The sequence below is a fragment of the Erythrolamprus reginae genome, chromosome 3 (genome assembly GCF_031021105.1).
Source record: "Erythrolamprus reginae isolate rEryReg1 chromosome 3, rEryReg1.hap1, whole genome shotgun sequence".
In the NCBI taxonomy this organism is placed as follows: domain Eukaryota; kingdom Metazoa; phylum Chordata; class Lepidosauria; order Squamata; family Dipsadidae; genus Erythrolamprus; species Erythrolamprus reginae.
In genome coordinates, this window is record NC_091952.1 from 251,650,738 (window position 1) to 251,669,223 (window position 18,486).

At 46.7% G+C, this 18,486-nt stretch overlaps 1 pseudogene; it reads right to left on the minus strand.

Annotated features, from left to right (window-relative positions):
* Positions 1-3,479: 3,479 nt before the first annotated feature.
* LOC139165513 (mas-related G-protein coupled receptor member H-like) lies at positions 3,480-12,071 on the minus strand (annotated as a pseudogene).
* Positions 12,072-18,486: the final 6,415 nt, after the last annotated feature.

The following is an 18,486-nucleotide window of genomic DNA, read 5'->3' on the forward strand; positions in this document are numbered from 1 at the left end:
ACCACGGTTTTTCAAAAATATTAATTAAAAAATATTTCACAGTTTTTACCCCCTATACCAGTTTTTCCCACCCGATGACGTCATATGTCATAGCTAAACATTCGTCCGCCTTTAATAAATATTTTTTAATAAACTTTAATAAATAAACATGGTGAGTAATAATCTAAATGGTTGCTAAGGGAATGGGAAATTGCAGTTTAGGGGTTTAAAGTGTTAAGGGAAGGCTTGTGATACTGTTCATAGCCAAAAATAGTGTATTTACTTCCGCATCTCTACTTTGCGGAAATTCAACTTTTGCGGGCAGTCTCGGAACGCATCCCCCGCGGAAAGTGAGTGAACACTATAATAACCTCAATAGATGATGAGAGTCTCTTCTATAAAGAATAAAGTAAGGCATAATTTACAGAAACCCATAAGGGACAAGTTGTCACTTTTATCAAAAAGAACGTTGGAGTTTTTCGACATCTGGTGCCAAGTAGATTATAGGACCTAAAACTGTTGGCTAAGCAATCAGGCCAGCAATGGTAGGACTAATTGAAGATATGACAGAAAAGAAAGTAACAAAATAAAAAAGGAAATATTAACAGAAGTAATAGGTGCCCTTGAATGTAATCCCAGAACATTTGAAGCTTTCCTTAAAATACCATCGGGATTGACAAAATCACCATCGGTCAATTGCAAAAGGCAGATTTAGTTAGGAAAAGCTGCACATTGTGACAATTCCTTTAACACCATCAAACCATCACATCTGTCTGTCCCAGGTTCTTGGGAAGAACTGGATAGATGGCTAAAACCACTAAATCCAATCTAAACATCTGGCTAAATGATTATAACTATAATTTGTTAAATCACAATTCTAGCTGACTCTTATACACTGCACAATTCAGAACAGTGAAAAATAAAAAATAGAATAAAATCAATCCAAAAATATATATCCCCTTAGAAGGATTGTTGCTTCCACTATCTGTTCTGTCGGGCTCTCTGGTAGACTTCTCCCAAAACTTCACAGGTACAAATTTCAGACACACACACATTTGAAAATTCAAAACAATGTTCTTTATAATGAAAATTCACTTAACCTAAGCCCTCTTTTGGTATAGCAAAGAGCACTTGTCTCCAAACAAACTGGTAATTTGTACAAGTCCCTTATCAGTTCTGTGATACTTAGCTTGCAAATGTGAGGCAATTCAGTCGTTCTTTTTTCGCAAAGTGAAACACACTTTGCCCTGGTTTAGTTTCAAAGCGGGGGGGGGGGAAATCAGCACACAAAAGGTCAAAGTCAGTAAAGCAGTCACGAAACACAAGGATCAGATAATCCTCCACAATGGCCAAACCAACAGGCTGATATTTATAGTAGCCTCACTAATTACCACAGCCCCACCCAACCACAGGTGGCCTCATTTTCTTTGATAATAATCTCTCAGTTGTTGTTGCCTATGCATCGCTCTCCACATGCATGGCTGTATCATTAACTCTTGTTCTGAATCCAAGGAGGAGCTAGATAATTGATCTCCTTCTGAGCTGTCTGCCACACTGTCCTCCTCCCTGTCACTCATGTCTTCTTGGTCAGAGGAGCCTTCATCAGCAGATTCCACTGCGGGCAAAACAGGCCTGCAGCATGTGGTTGTCTCCCCCACATCCACAGTCCTTGGGGCAGGAGCTGGGCCAGAGCAAACCACAACACTATCCACAAAATTTGTCTATTTTTTAAAATCATATGGAAGAAGCTTAATTACATTGTTCAGTTTTCAGGACATGCTTTGTTCAAAGCTTCTTAGCAATTGAGAAGTCCTTTCAAGATTTGCACACCTCTTCTGTTTAGAGGGTATTAGGATGCCCCTTGGGACATTCTAGTCATTTTGTCTTAGTTGAAGCACAGAGGAATATAAAAGATGGCAGAATCTGTAGAGAAAATACATCAAAATTGATGAACATTCACTGCTAACTGAAGCTCTTCCTGTTTAAATCTGTGGAGGTCTCCATCTATTTACATTGTTTCTGAGGTTAAGAAAATGGATTTTATGCACAATATTCATGAAGGAGGGAAAGGAGAATGAAACAAAACTAAATCTAGTCTACTCAGAATTTTTTGATAACAAAAGATTTTTGATAACAAAATCTTAATCAAAATCCTAAGAGAAATTATGACTAATTCTAACTGTATGAGAGCTTGGGATAACCAGTTTGATCTGATTTTTATTTAAGGCATTGCCTAGAAACTGGGGGCTGTGATTTCTTTTATTTATTTGTTTCTTTTTCATCTCTAAACATCATAACATTTTTTTCACAAATCTACTTCCAAATTTCATACTTTGCAATTCATTTATCTATTTACAATATATTATATATTTCCATTTTTAGTCTTTCCACATTGTCACGCTGTTTTTCTCTTATTTTTCTCTTATTTTTCCCATCCAGTTGTAGCATTTCGTCTAAACTTGATCCGACTCATTTGGTCCTTTCAATTCTATTGTCAATTTGTCCATTTCAGCACACCTGTATATGTTATCAATAAATGCATTTCCCACCTCAGATACCAAAATCAGGTAGGTGACATTGTGCCAGTCACCTTCTTGTAACCCAACCCAAATAACTAAATGAATTAAAAGCTGAATAACAAACTGGGAGTGAGATTTTACATTTAGCCATTGAGTTCAGTGGTGTTACCTGATACCATCTTAATAATCCCCCCAATATCTATTCTGAATTAAAGAACTGAAAGGTATTTGAAAATAGCAATTACCACCATTCAAGTGCTACTTTTACTCCTGACATACCTGTTGAGGATAGGAGGAATCTCCAGGGGAGACAAGCAGCTCTCTATCAAAATCTAACTATCAGACAAAGTTCCTGCTGTCTGTCAATTGAAGCAATTATAACTGGAACAGAGAATTTTTGTGGCCCAAGACACAAAGTTATGTAGTAAACAAACTCAGAGAACTTGCTGAATAGTCTTCTCTGAATATTTCAAGTTAAACTGTTCACACACTTGATTTGCAAAAGAAGTACTTAAATATGGGAACTTAATTTGGAAGAAGGAACAACCTAAAAACCAAAATCTGGCTGAAAAGCAGATTAATTTGGATGTGGAATTTATTTTTATTTAGGAAATATTTTCATTTTCCCAAGCTAAGGCAATCCGTTCTGCTGATATCTAAAACAAATGTGAGCTTGTTCAATAGCATCTGAAAGCAAAATTTGCCAGTTTCATGGACTTTCTCTTAATGGATAATCATTTCCTTCTGTGCATTCTGCACCTTTTTCATCTTCAGTTGTGAAAGCGTATTGATCAGCAAGTCCAGTATATACCATTCTGTAATATAATTGTGATTTCCCAAAATTACTTTCTATTTGTATAAATAGTTATATTTAAATGTTTAATATCAAAAGCTTGTTCATTTTCTATATTGATTATCATGAAAACATACTTTTGAAGCACACAAAAATGTTTATATTTTATTTTTGGAGCAGTAAAAACATTTTTGAAGCCAAGCAACATCCAGCATTGGAGACAAGTTAAAATTATGCTTTTACAGAGAGGCTGAAACTCTATTTGTAGCATTTTCTGTGCTTTCAGGAGCTTCATCTTCCCTGAAGACTCTTTGAAAAACGACCTTGATGCTCTCTCTGGTCTGAGCTCGTTTCTTTCTCCCCACCAGATAATAGATTATTGGGTTAACACTGCTGTTTAAGGAACCACCCAAAACTATATACAAAGCGAAGGAAGTACTTTCCATAGAATGATCATTATAAAGATAAGAAACATAGAACCCGTAAATATTTAATGGAAGATTAAAAATAAGGAAACACAGAAGAGTAATTAAGATCATCACTAACAGTCGTCCACGTTTCATCTGTTTAGGTTTAAGAAAAAGTTTGACAAATAGGATCACAGTAGAGGCTGTGATCAATGGAAGGCAAAGAACAGAAGTCACAATAAAAGAAACATGGAAGGAGTGACTATAATAATAAGCATAATTCAGAATGCTTGCAATTCCTTCCAGGAGGAAAGAGCCGGTCCAGAGGAAGGTACAGACAGCAGAGGACAAACGTTTTGGCCGGGAACAGCGATGCCAGATTGGAAAGAAGATACACACACACACCAGTCAATGCTGATGGCTGTCAGAAGAAAGAGACTATTGATATACGTGAAGCCAATGAGCCCACTTATGACATTAATGAATACAAAGGTAAAAGGGATATTTGCAGAAGAGACGGAGTAACGACACGGACACCAGAGCTGGATTTAAACTTGGGTCATTTTATTATAATAAATTTGCATAATTTATTAATTAAATTAGCATGAATTAGCATGAATTTGCATAAATCAACATATTCAACTATGACCAGGAAACAGTGGACCTGCAGGGTCAAACAAACACTTCCGGGGCGGAAATGACGTAAAAGGTCAACATTCCTGGGCAACTAAGGGCGTAGTCAATGCTGGTCCAGGTGAGGGACCTCTCCCTCACCTGAGACCCTGCCATGCACTCGCATGAGGGGGGTCCCGCCGGCTCACCCCTACCCTGGGACTTCAATAGCGGGACCCAAAGACAGGTTCCCCCCAAGCGTGCAGGTAGCACCCACCATGGGCTTGGAGAGAATCTGTCAATCATCCCCAAAGATGCCCAAGGGAGAACGCGCAGTTGCTGAAACCACCCAGATTTCCGCCCCTAACCTGCCACGGAGCGGGGGTCAGATCTCTATCTTGGCCCCCCGACTCCCCCCTCTATCTGCGCCAGCTCACGCAGAGACCGCTGCAGGTCCTGTAAGAAAATGGCGTTCCCCTGTTCTGACAGGTGAACGCCATCGGCCCGGTAAAGCCATGGCCGATCTACAGTGATGAGGGGATGGGCCACTACAACCCCACCTAATTCTTTGACAGTTTTTCCCACGGCCTTATTCACCCTACGCCTGACCCGGTGTATGGCCCTAAGGGAAATGGCGTCCCTCCAAACGATCCTTGGGAGGATCTCTGACCACACCACTTGCGTGGTGGGCCATACCGTGCGAAGCCACCGCAGGTCTTCGCGCGCCTGGATGATCAATGGAAGACCACCAAGCAGGCACAGGTCATTGCCACCGAGGTGCAAGACCAGCCATCTGGGTGTGGCTATGGGTTGCCGACCACCCAGTCCCATCTGGGCGCGACCCTGGGTAGCCGCCCGCCCAGCAGCGCCGGGTACCGCCCTGAGATGCTGAGTACCCAGCAACGTCAGTAGGAGCCCCTCCCACCGCATACCCCTCCGGCCCATCCAAACAACATTGACCCACCGTCCCAACGACAGCTGGGTCCCAATGGCGCTTCTGGCAGCTGAGCGGCCGGCCCAGAAGACCATGCTGTGGCCACACAGCAGCGCCGTCGGTTTCTGCCTGGACTGGGAACCTGGAAGGGGACACACACAGAGAGGTTACCTAGCCTAAACCCTGCCCAGAATCCTCAGCAGGCCTAACATAACCCAAATATGCCGCTGACCGCCAGCGGCCGATCTCCTGAATCCGTTGGGCCGGGAAACCAGAAAGAGCCGCGCTAGTGGCGGCGCCGATACGGAACGAATGCGTCCCATAGCCGGCGGGATCCATGCCTACCTGAGACATAGCCTTTGACACTAACGCCCAGAATTGATACCGGGTCAGGGGGGTGCCATCCTGGTGTTGAAACAGGTACCCACTCCCTGACCCCCGCAAGCCACAAAATTGCTGCAAAGCAGCCACCGGGCACACCGACTGATCGGTGGCTGCACTAAGCTCAATCTTAACCCCTCTGTGTAACTGATCTGTCTTGGAATGTCTCACCAAAAGGGAGACACCCCCCTGCTTAAAGGTCAGATCAGCAAGCTGGAAAGCCCGGAGCGACAAGTCAGACTGCGAGGAGGCCATTGCCTCGCTGACCCTGAGGGCCCCAAAAAACATAACACAAGTCGCTGCCCTAAAAAGACGGGCCTCGTACAGAGAGGCACACAGACTGTCAAATGCCTGATTAATCAAAGACAGCTGCTGAACCGTCAGGGCCTGACGAGTGTCAGAAGGGAACCCCTGTCGCTCCCTAACCCAGCCTTCCAGCATCCTCCGGATGCGAAAATCACCCGAAAAATCACCAAACCCCCCCCGCCTTGGACAGAAAGGCGAGGCCGGCCAACCGAGACCTGATAGTCCTAACTGAAAGGCCACGCCCCTTCAGCAGGACACAAAATTCAGCTAGGTGCTCAACCGGGGCAGGCCAGCTATGGGGGTAACCCCTACCCAGCCTGAAATCCCCAAACTCCTTACCTGCACGCTGGTAAGCTCGCAGGGTGCCAGGTGCTACAGATAAGGCGATCGCCCTGGAGGCCTCGACTCTCCAGCTCTCGGGAGCCCGCCCAGGCTCCACAGGTGGGCTGGAAACACCTCTGGCGACTCTCGGGCCCACGGGGCCAGGGTCCGAAACCTGGACAACTGACCACGAGACAAGGCATCAGCCACCCCGTTATCTAGCCCCGGGACATGCCTAGCCAAAAACAAGGCGTTCAGAGACAAGGACCTGTGCACAAAATGGCGGACAAGCCGCATTACCCTGTCACTTTTAGAGGACAGGGCGTTCACAACATGGACAACCGCTAGATTGTCACACCAAAAATGCACAGTCTTGTCCCTAAACTGCTCTCCCCAGAGCTCTAAGGCCACTATCAAGGGGAAAAGCTCCAAAAAGGTCAAGTCCTTAACCAATGAACAAGCACTCCATTCCGGAGGCCATGCCGACCAGCACCACTGGTCACCTAACACTACCCCAAAACCGCAAGTCCCTGCGGCGTCGGAACACAGCTGCAGCTCCACTTCCAAAAGAAGCTCCTGCCGCCAGAAAGACAACCCGTTAAAACGTTCCAAAAACTCCCGCCACACGCAGAGGTCAGCCCTGACCCCAGCGCATAAGCGGGTACGATGGTGGGGCAAACGTAGCCCCTTCATCGCATCATACAACCGACGAGAAAAAGCCCTACCAGGCACCACAACCCGACAGGCGAAATTCAGGATCCCGGCCAATTCCTGGAGCTGCCGAAGAGTAACCTTCCTGCAGCCCAAGACCGCCTCAAGCTTGGTCCTAATTTTAATCAACTTATCCAGGGGCAATCTGGAAGATTGCTCCTCTGAATCCAATTCAATACCGAGGAAGGTAATCCTGGTGGCAGGGCCTTCGGTCTTCTCAGGGGCTAAAGGCACCCCCAATTGAGCACAAAGGGCTTCGAAGTCCCGCATCAAAGCAAAGCATTGCTCCGAGTGCGCCGGCCCGGCCAACAAGAAATCATCAAGGTAATGAACGACCGAACCCAGGCCACTACTCCTCCTGAGCACCCACTCCAGGAAGGTACTGAAGCTCTCAAAAAGGGAGCAGGAAACAGAGCAGCCCATAGGCAAAGCCCTGTCCACATAAAACCCACCTTCAAAATGGAAGCCCAGAAGCTCGAAGTCGCCTGGGTGAATGGGGAGGAGCCAGAATGCCGACTTAATGTCGCATTTACCCATAAGGGCTCCAACCCCACACTCCCTAACCATGGCCACGGCCGCATCAAAGGATGCGTACCGGACTGAACAAAGGTCGTCAGGAATGAAGTCATTCACTGACTCCCCTTTTGGAAAAGACAAATGGTGAATCAACCGAAATTCACCACTCGCCTTCTTGGGAACCACCCCCAGGGGGGACACTCTAAGATTCGAAAAGGGCGGCTCCGGGAAAGGCCCGAGGACCCTGCCCTCAGCAACCTCCTTTCGAATCTTAGCTCGAACAATGTCCTCATGTCTGACAACCGACCTGAGGTTGTCCGACATGAAAGCCTTCCTAACACCCACATAAGGGATCCGAAATCCCTCGGAGAAGCCCCTCAAGAGCAACTCGGCTCTCGGGCGAGGGTGGTAGTCGACCAACCAACCCTCAAGCACCGACACATTAATTGGGCTGGGCCCCTTTTCCCCCAGCTGCTGGGGGAGGTTTTCCCGGACCCCCGCCCTTCTTCTCCGCCCCTTTCTTGGGGCGGGGACAGACTGAAGCTGCATGGGACCCCCCACAATTCCCGCAGGCATGCTTGTACTTACAAAAGGGACGAAAACACGCCCCCTTTGCAGCAAACTCATGACAAGCGGGCGAGGCCACCTTGCCAGCCACACCAGGAGTCGCCTTGGCCGGCGAAGCCGTGCCAGGCTCCTCTTCCATGAAGTGCCCACTATCAGTACGCTCACACCCTTCCTTTCCAGACATATGCGTGGCCCGGAACCAAAGGTCCGGAACCACCATATCCCAAGGCAAGTTAGGCTCTATCGCCATCCTCATACGAAAGCCTTTATCATAATGGCGCCATATGGTGCCCTTATATTCGAAATGGGCCCTGGCAATCAAATCTATATATTTAAACATGGCAGAGGCCATAGCCGGCTGCCTCTGAATCACCACAGACCCATAAGTAAGAAAAGCATATAGCCAGGAGCTGAAGCATTTCGTTACTTTGGTCTTCTTTGCCTTCTCCCCCGGGACAATCTCTTTCTCCTGCTTAGGAACCTCTCGGTTTAAAAGCGAAAAAAGATCCACGTATTCTCCCCGCCATATAGCCTCCTTAACCGAAGGGTGAAGGTGGCATCCAAGAGGGGTGGACGGCAACCCGCACGGGATGGCCCCTGCTTTAATACAAGCGAACGGGTCCCAAACCGTGTTGGCCGCAACCCCAAAAACTCCCGCACCATGGGGGTAGGGCAAGACAGGAAGCGGGGGCATAACAGCAGGGGCTGGGGGGACCCACCCCCCTGCCCCGGGCACTGCAGGCATCCCCGCAGTGCCAGGCCCGGGCGGCGGAGCAGGGCCAGGCGCCAGCGGCCCCGAAGGAGGAACCGGCGGCGCCCAGACCTGCCCGCAGGTGCCCGTGGAAGACCCCAAAAAACTGGACCCACTCCCAACCCCCGCCGGGGGAAAACCCGAGGAGGATGAAGGGAGAAAGGACAGCGGTGTAGTGTGTAGTGCAGCCTCACCTGCCCCGTACGGGGTTGATGACATCCACGGGGGGCCCATTGGTGAGGGGCCCGAGAAAGCCGCCATCGACCCTGCCGGGGCCTGTCGTCCAGCAGGAGCCATCTGCACAGCCTGGGCCGCCGCAGGATCTCTTCCCAACGCCGCAGGAACTTGCTCGAGGGACCCTCCGGGGCCCGAACCACTTCTCCACTGCTCGAGCTCGTCGAGCCTCTCCAACACCCTGGCCCAAGACATGGCAGGAGAAAGATCAGGTTGAGGGGCAGGAGGCAACGAAACCCCCCCCCCCCCGTGCTGGGGAGCAACCCCCATAGGCCCCTCCCTACTGGCCCGAGCCCGGGCGGATGGCCTAAGGGCCCTCCTGGGACGCGTAGCCGGCGGAGCCATAGGGGCAGTGGCAGGCCTCTTCTTTGGGGCCATAACAATTCCCTAAAGTCTAAGGATACAGGGAGCAAACCCCAGCTGTTACCTATGATTAACTCCAACCCTCTGAGAGGAAGACAAGCGTCCCCACCCCTGAGCCACTACCAGTGTTAAATAAAATAAAAGGAGAGGCCCTTGCAACACCCCCTAGGCCCCCTTTCAAAGGCCCAAAAGGAATAAGCTCCCCCTCATGTGTAGGCCGCCTAAGGCCTGGAAGCCGGCCTCTACTCCAACACAGGACCGGGGACCACCAGAAGCCAAACCACCCCACCCCAAGTCCCGGCGGGGCCCCAACCGCGCCCTCCTCCCGTCCGGGAGGAGGTTACCAGTCCCCCTCGGGCCCGAGGGGGATCTTGCAGAAACTGAGCTCCAAAAGGTGGATCCACCGGGATTTGAACCGGTCGCTAGGCTGTTGAGTCCTCCGACGCTGCTGCAACTTTTCGCTCCCTCTGCAGGCCACAAAATGGCGGCCGCGACACGAGGGCACCCAAAATGGCGACCGGAGCAGCTCTCAAACGAGTGTCTGCTCCAGTGCTGGGTCCGGGCGAAAAGGCTTGCCTCGAGGCCTGCCGCCCTTAAATAGGGCCGGCAAGCCCCGCCCGGTCCCCACGTCATGCCCGGCCACGTGGGCCAGGCATTCCCGGCCGAAATCTCGCCTCGCGAGATTTCGGCCGAAAACAAGATGGCGGCCGCCATTAAGGGTCCGTGTCTTCCCGGCCCTTCAGCAAAACCGCCGTGGGCCGGTAAGTCGAGCCGGCGATATTATCTGTAACATATAGGCTATAAATTGATGAATGCAAACTATAGCCAAAAATAAAAGAAATCCAAAGTCAGCAATAGCCAAATTAAGAATCAACACAGTGAAAGGGGTCCTCTTAATCTGGAAGCCAAGTAGCCAGATAACAATTCCATTTAATGGGACTCCAATACAGCAGATGATTGATAATATGGTAAGAAGATCAATCATATTTTTGCTCAATGTAAATAATTGATAGAAGTTCTGAATACTCTGCTCTAGTACTTCACACTGAAATCCACCAAGAGACTTTTGTAATGCAGCAATAATCTCTGATTTTTGAATGGAAGTTCCTATAAGAAGAAAAGAAAGAAGAATGCATTTAATCATTCCTCCTTAATTATCATATAATCATGCATAGCTCATTTAATAATAACAACAACGAAGTAGGGGCAGCATAAAAGTTAAACAAACAAACAAACAACAATAACAATAATCAATAGATGAAGAGGGTCTCTTCTATAAACAATAAAGTGATGCATAACTTACAGAAACCCATAACGGACAAGTTGTCACTCCCATCAAGTAGAATGTTGGAGTTTCTCGACATCTGGAGCCAAATAGATTATATGACTCAAAAATGTTGTCTAAGCAATAATGTCCAGCAACTGCAGAACTAACGGAAAAAATGACAGAAAAAAAGTAATAAAATTAAAAAGTTATTACCAGAAGTAATAGGTGCCCTTCAATGCAATCCCAAAACATTTGAAGCTTTCCTTAAAACAACATTGGCATTGACAAAATCACCATCAGTCAATTGCAAAAGGCAGATTTACTTAGGAAAACCTGCACATTGTGACAATTCCTTTAACACCATCAAACTATCACATCTCTCTGTCCCAGATTCTTGGGAAGAACAGGATAGATATCTAAACTCACCAAATCCAATCTGAATATCTGGTCAATTAATTATAATTTATTAAACTAGGATCTAGCTGACTCTGATTCACTGCACAATTCAGAACAATGAAACATTTTTAAATACAATAAAATCAATCAAAAAATATATATCCCCTTAGCAGGATAGCTGCTTCCACTATCCACAAAATGTGTCTATTTTTTAAATTATGTGATAGAAGCTTAATTGCACTGTTCAGCTTTCAGGACATGCTTTGTTCAAAGCTTCTTAGCAATTGAGAAGCCCTTTCACGATTTGCACACCTCTTCTGTTTAGAGGGTATTAGGGTACCCCTTGGCACATTCTAGTCATTTTCTCCCAGCTGAAGCACAGGGGAATATAAAAAAGGACAGAATCTGTAGAGGAAATACACAGATGAACATTCACTGCTAATTGAAGCTCTTCCTGCTTAAATCTGTGGAGGTCACTCTATTCTCCAGAGCACCAGAGGGTCGGACGAGGAACAACAGCTGGAAGCTGACCAAGGAGAGATTCAACCTAGAAGTAAGGAAGAACTTCCTGACGGTCAGAGCGATCAACCAGTGGAACAATCTGCCTGCGGAGGTTGTGAACTCCCCAACTCTGGACACTTTCAAGAGGAGATTGGACTGCCACTTGGCTGGGGTGCTTTAGGATTCCTACTCAGGCAGGGGGTTGGACTTGATGACCTGCATAGTCCCTTTCAACTCTAACAATAAATAAATAAATACTCACAACCCAACCCAAATAACTAAATAAATTAAATGAAAAGCTGGGAGTGAGATTTTACATTTAGCCATAGAGTTCTGTGGTGGTAACTATGCCATCTTAATAATCCCACAAATCCTATTCTGAACTAAAGAACTGAAAAGGTATTTGAAAATAACAATTATCACCATTCAGGTGCTACCTTTACTCATGACGTACCTGTTGAAGATAGGAAGAATCTCCAGGGGAGACAAGCAGTTCTGAGATGAGGTTCCTGGAGTCTGTCAGTTGAAGCAATTGGAACAGAGAATTTATGTGGCCCAAGCCACAAAGTTATGTAGAAAAACAACCTCAGAGGACTTGCTGAATAGTCTACTCTGAATTTTACAAATTAAACTGTTCACACGCCTGATTTCCGGAAAAAGTACTTAAATATGGGAACTTAATTTGGAAGAAGGAACAACCTAAAAAAACAAAATCTGGCTGAAAAGCAGCTCAGTTTGGATGTGAAGTTTATTTTTATTTAGATAATATTTTCATTTTCCTAAGCTAAGGCAATCCGTTCTGCTGATATCTAAAACAAGCATAAACTTGTTCAATCGTTTCTGCAGCAAAATTTGCAAGTTTTTTGCTCTTTTTTTTAAAAAAAAATCTTTATTAAGTTTCTACATGTAAAAACAATCTAAACAAAACATACAGAGGAAAAAAAGGGAAGAAAAATGAAGGAAAGTAGATAAATATATAGAACATATAGAGCGTTCAATTTCAGTGATGTTCGATATATGCAAATAGATAGTTTTCTTTTTTCTTTTTTTTTTTTTTGAAAAATAATTTTTGTTGATTTACAAAAGAGATTATGTACAAAGGGAGAAAGATACATCGATTAACAACATTGTGATAACCTGACATACTTGCAGTTATGCCATAATTGCTCCATTCAATTATTTACATAGTTTTCTTATATTTATTTGTTGTATAAAAGACATAATTTGTCAACCATATTGTTGACTATCTCTATCAAGCGACCTAATATTATGTATTTTTTATCTAGTATGTGGAAATGTGTATTTATTTTCTTTAGTTCTGTATACCAGAGGTCCCCAACCTTTTTTGCACCAGGGACCGGCTTTCAGCTAGACCAGTTTTCCATGGCCCGGTGGGGGGGGGGGGGGAGCTAGCTGTCAGCGGCGCCGTAAAAGGGGCGATCAAGAGAGGAATGGGTGAATGAATGGACGGAGGGTGGGAAGGAAGGAAGGAAAGAGGGAAGGTACAGGAACAGAAGAAGGGTGCAAAGAAGCAAAGAAAGGTGTGAAAGGGGAGAGTAAGAGAGGAAGGAGTGAAAGAAGGGAATGAGGGAGGAAAGAAGGGAGGAAGGAAAAGGAAAGCAAGAAATGGAGGGAGGAAAGGAAGGGAGGAAAGGAAGGAAGAAAGAAGGAAAGAGGGAAGGGACAGGAACAGAGGAAGGAAGCAAGGAAACTTATGAAAGGGGAGAGTAAGAGAGGAAGGACTGGAGGGAGGGAGGGAAGAAGGTAGGAAGGAGAAAGAAAAGAAATAGAGGAAGGAAAGGTAAAAGAGAGAAAGAAAAAGAGCAAGAAAGAAAGAAAGAAAGAAAGAAAGAAAGGCAACTTCAAAGAAAGGCTCACTGAGCATCTCTCACTCTCTCTCTTTCTATCCCTCTTTCTTTCTTTCTCTTCCTTTCTCTCTCTCCTCTTCCTTTATCTCCTCTTTCTCTCCCCCCTCTCTCCCCCTTTCCCTCTCTCTTTCTCTCTCCCTCTCTTGCTATCTCTCCCCCCTTTCCCTCTCTTTCTCCCTCTCTTTCTCTCTCTCCCCCCTCTCTCTTTCTCTCTCTCTCCCCCTCTTTCTCTCTCTTCTTCTCACTTTCTCTCTCTTGTTTTCTTTCTGTCTCTTTTGCTTTCTCTCTCTCTCTCTTTCTCTTTTGTTTTGTTTCTCACGCTCTTTCTCTCTCTTGTTCTCTCTCTCTTGCTATCTCTTTCTCTCCCCCCTTTCTCTCACTCTCTCTTTCTCACTTTCTCTCTATCTTGCTGTCTGTTGCTTTCACTCACTCTCGTTCTCTCTCCGTTCTTCTCAGCGGTGACGCGCGCACGCCCTGCCCGCCTCACATTTGCCGAGAGGACTTTCGCCCCGGGCTCTCAGCAAGGGGGTTTGCATGAGAGGCGGGGCCGGCGGAAGGTGATATTCAATGTCGGGGGCGCACGGGCGGTCTTGCGCGCGCTCCCTATCTCCCTGCTAGCCCACTCGGAATACGTATTCAAAATAAGAAAAGCCTTTGCCGGCGAAGGCTTTTCTTATTTTGAATACAGTATTCCGAGTGGGCTAGCAGGGAGATAGGGAGCGCGCGCAAGACCGCCCGTGCGCCCCCGACATTGAATATTACCTTCCGCCGGCCCCGCCTCTCATGCAGCCCCCTTGCTGAGAGCCCGGGGCGAAAGTCCTCTCGGCAAATGTGAGGCGGGCAGGGCGTGCGTTCCGGGTGCGGGAGGAGCTGCGGTGAAAGGCAGGAGGTGGCAGAGGAGCAGAGGGGGCAAATCGGGCGGGCGGTGGGCAGCGCGGAAAGGCCGAGGGGGCCCTGGCGCCGCGGACCGGCTGAAAACCCCCAGCGGCCCGGTGCCGGTCCGCGGACCGGCGGTTGGAGACCCCTGCTATATACTATATTGGATATTTGGTTATTTCTGAGGAAGGTACAAATCATTTGGGGGGGGGGCTTATGTTACATTGATTTATGGTGCAATGTTTCTATATTTTCATTTTATTTGGGTACGGAGGGAGTGTCTAGTTTTTTCCTTTTAGGTTTTTTATGTATTTTTTCTGTTTGAGCCATCTTACCAATTTTCCCATATTTTGTAAAATTCAGATTTATCTTTCTCCTGAAATTCCGAAGTCATTTCGGTCATTTCTGCGCACTCAAGGACCTTAATTATGAAGATTAAAGTTGTGGGGGCTCTTTCTGTTTTCCAATTTTGCACATATAGGAATCTTGCTGTCTTTACAATATTGTCTTCATTTTTAAATTTCTGCCTTGCAATTCCAAGAAGCAAATGTTCAGGTTTTAAAAGGATTTTCTGTGCCACAATTTGCTCTAGATAGCTTTTCATTTTGCACCATTTTTTTTTAGCAAGTGGGCAAGTCCACTGTAAGTGGTAGTAGGTCCCTATTTCCCTTTTGCATTTCCAACATAGTGGTGAAACGTTTGGATACAGTTTGTTGAGTCGTGCTAGGTGTGTGTGTGTGTGTGTGCCAGTGGTAAAACGTTTTATATAAGATTTTTTTGTATGATGTTGCTAGCGTTAATTTGTTGTTTGTGTTCCAAATTTTTTCCCATGGACTTGCTCTTAATGTATACTTATATTTATGACCTATAAAGCCCTTCATGGCATCGGACCAGAATACCTCCGGAACCACCTTCTACCACATTTAATCCCAGTGACCGGTTATGTCCCGTAGAGTTGGCCTTCTCCAGGTCCTGTCGATGAAGCAATGTCGTCTGGCGGGACCCAAGGGAAGAGCCTTCTCTGTGGCGGCCTCGACCCTCTGGAACCAACTCCCCCCGGAGATTAGAATTGCCCCCACACTCCCTGTCTTTCATAAATTGCTTAAGACCCACCTGTATCGCCATGCATGGGAGACCTGAGACATCTCCCCCGGGCCTATACAGTTTATGTATGGTATGTTTGTGTGTATGTTTTCTTTTTAATAAGGGGGTTTAGTTATTTTTAATTATTAGATTTGTTATAAATTGTTTTGTTGTTGTAGTGAGCCGCCCCGAGTCTGCGGAGAGGGGCGGCATACTAATCTAATTAATAATAAGAGTAAGAATAAGAATAAGAATTAGCAGACTTGCTAATTTTTGAAGCATATTTGTAGATTAAGATAAAATCCTGTCATGATCCATTAGGGGTTTTATGAAAGAAGCAAGTTGACTCCTAGCTCTGTTCAAAAATCCATTAATTCTCCTGAAACACAATGCTGAACTTATGATATTTATTTATTGATTGATTGATTGGTTTTATCCAATACACAATGAGGGTTTTAGTGAGTATACACATAGTAAAATACATAATGAAGGTTATAGAGGAGGTTTTACTCATAGTAAAATATATCTAAGAAAGAACAGAAGAATAGAAGAGAAGATATAGGAATGGAACATATCAGTGAAAGAATAGAAGAAGAAATATAGGAATAGAAGAATGGTATAGGACAGCGGTCCCCAAACTATGGCCCGTGGGCTGGATGCGGCCCGATAAGGTCTTTTAACTGGCCCACGGCAGCTCATGAGATTTTACTGATTGATATAATAAGCTCCCGAATCTCCTGTCCACTCACCGCGGTCGGCTGCTGAGCAAGGAGAAGGTGGAGAGGCAAGGGGGCAGGGAGGAAAGCGAGCCTGCAATTGGCCCCTTCCTTTGCCGCCTTTAGGGAGAGAAACTGTTGCTGCCCTATGGCAGAGCAGCAACAGTTCCTCTCCCTAAAGGCAAGAAAGAAATTGGCCAAATGCAGGCCCCCCTTGCCTCTTCACCTCCTCCTCCCCACCTCCTGCTCCGCGGTGAGTGGATTCGAAATTCAGGAAAAGGCGATTGGCGATTGAAACTGTCCACTGAAAGTCACAGTTAAGTGCACCATGGCTAAGTGTGTGTGAGGGGGGGAGGCGGCTGCTTGAAAACCCCTGACCTCCATTGCCTTCTCCCCGTGGCACAAGGCGAGCGCACCTCGCCACTGACACAGGCAGCGGGGACCACCCTGTCCCCCCTGCACCAAGCTATGCAGTCCCGGATCGCTCGCTTCTCTAGCCAGCAAAGCCGACTGCCCGGCTTTGCTGGCCGATCCAGGAAAGCATTGCATTTGAAAAGAGAGCGGAGGGAGGTGGATGCAGCATGGGGCCGGACGCTGAGTGCCGGGGACGCCGGGGAGGGCAAAGGGGTAGATGTGGCTGCTGCCTCTCAGCTGCAGAGCCAAACGGGGGCGGAGGCAATGGTGGAGTCCGGCGCTGGGGCCATGCAGGGCCACTCATCCAGGGGGGCATGGACCGGCAAGCCGCCCTCTGCTCTCTCTCTTTCTCTCTCTGTTGCCGATGTGGTGTATGAGAGAGAAAGAGAGAGAGCAGAGGGCGGCTTGCCAGTCCATGCCCCCCTGGATGAGCGGCCCTGCATGGCCCCAGCGCCGGACTCTGCCATTGCCTCCGCCACCGTTTGGCTCTGCAGCTGACAGGCAGCAACCATGTCTACCCCTTCGCCCTCCCCGGCGTCCCCCGCACCCAGCGTCCAGCCCCACGCTGCCTCCACCTCCAGGTAACTCTCTTTCTCTCTCTGTTGCTGGCATGGCGTATGAGAGAGAAAGAGAGAGAGAGAGAGAGAAAGGAGGGGAGAGAGAAAAAGAGAGAAAGAAAGAAAGCAAGAGAGAGAGGGAAAGGAAGAGGAGAGATAGAAAGGGAGAGAGAGAAAGAGGGAGAGAGAGAGAGAAGGAGAGAGAGAAAGAGAGGGAGAAAGAGAGTGAGTGGAGGAGAGAGAAGAGAGAGAAAGAAAGAGAGGGACAGAGAGAAAGGGAGAGATAGAAAGGGAGAGGGAGAAAGAGAAATAGGGAGAGAAAGAAAGAGAGAGAGTGAGTGAAAGAGAAGAGAGAGAAAGAAAGAGAGAGAGGGGAAGAGGGAGAGAAAGAGGGAGAGATAGAGAGGGAGAGAAAGAAAGGAGGAGACAGAGAGAGGGAGAGAGAAAGAGATACAAAGAGAGTGAGTGAGAGAAAGAGAGGAGAGAAAGAAAGCAAGAGAGAGAGAGAAAGAGAGAAGGACAGAGAGAAAGAGAGAGAGAGAGAAAGAGGGAGAATAAATATTAAATATTATATTTGTTCCCATTTTGTTTTTTACTTTAAGTAAGGTATGTGCTGTGTGCATAGGGATTTGTTCATACATTTTTTTAATAGTCCGGCCCTCCAACAGTTTGAGGGACAGTGAACTGGCTCCCTGTGTAAAAGGTTTGGGGACCCCTGGTATAGGAGATATAGGAGAGCAATAGTACAGGGGACGGAAGGCACGCTAGTGCATTTGTACTCACCCCTTACTGACCTGTTAGGAATCTGGATAGGTCAACCATGGATAATCTAAGGGTAAAGTGTTGGGGGTTTGGGGATGACACTATGGAGTCCGGTAATGAGTTCCACGCTTCGACAACTCGGTTACTGAAGTCGTATTTTTTACAGTCAAGTTTGGAGCGGTTAATACTAAATTTAAATCTGTTGTGTGCTTTTGTATACTTGTGGTTGAAGCGGAAGTAGTCGCCGACAGGCAGGACGTTGCAGCATATGATCTTGTGGGCAATACTTAGATCATGTTTAAGGTGTCTTAGTTCTAAACTTTCTAGGCCCAGAATTGAAAGTCTAGTCTCGTAGGGTCTTCTATTTCGAGTGGAGGAGCAAAGGGCTCTTCTGGTGAAGTATCTTTGGACATTTTCAAGGGTGTCAATGTCTGAGATTATTTTGTTATATATATTAATATTTATTAGATTTGTATGCCGCCCCTCTCCAAAGACTCGGAGTGGCAATATGGGTTCCAAACAGATGAGTTGTATTTGAGGATTGGTCTGGCAAACGTTTTGTAACCTCTGGTAAGCTACTCCCATCCCTATGTTTCTCATAAATAAATGCCCCCTTAAATTCCACATTTACCTGTATTTACAGTAAAATATC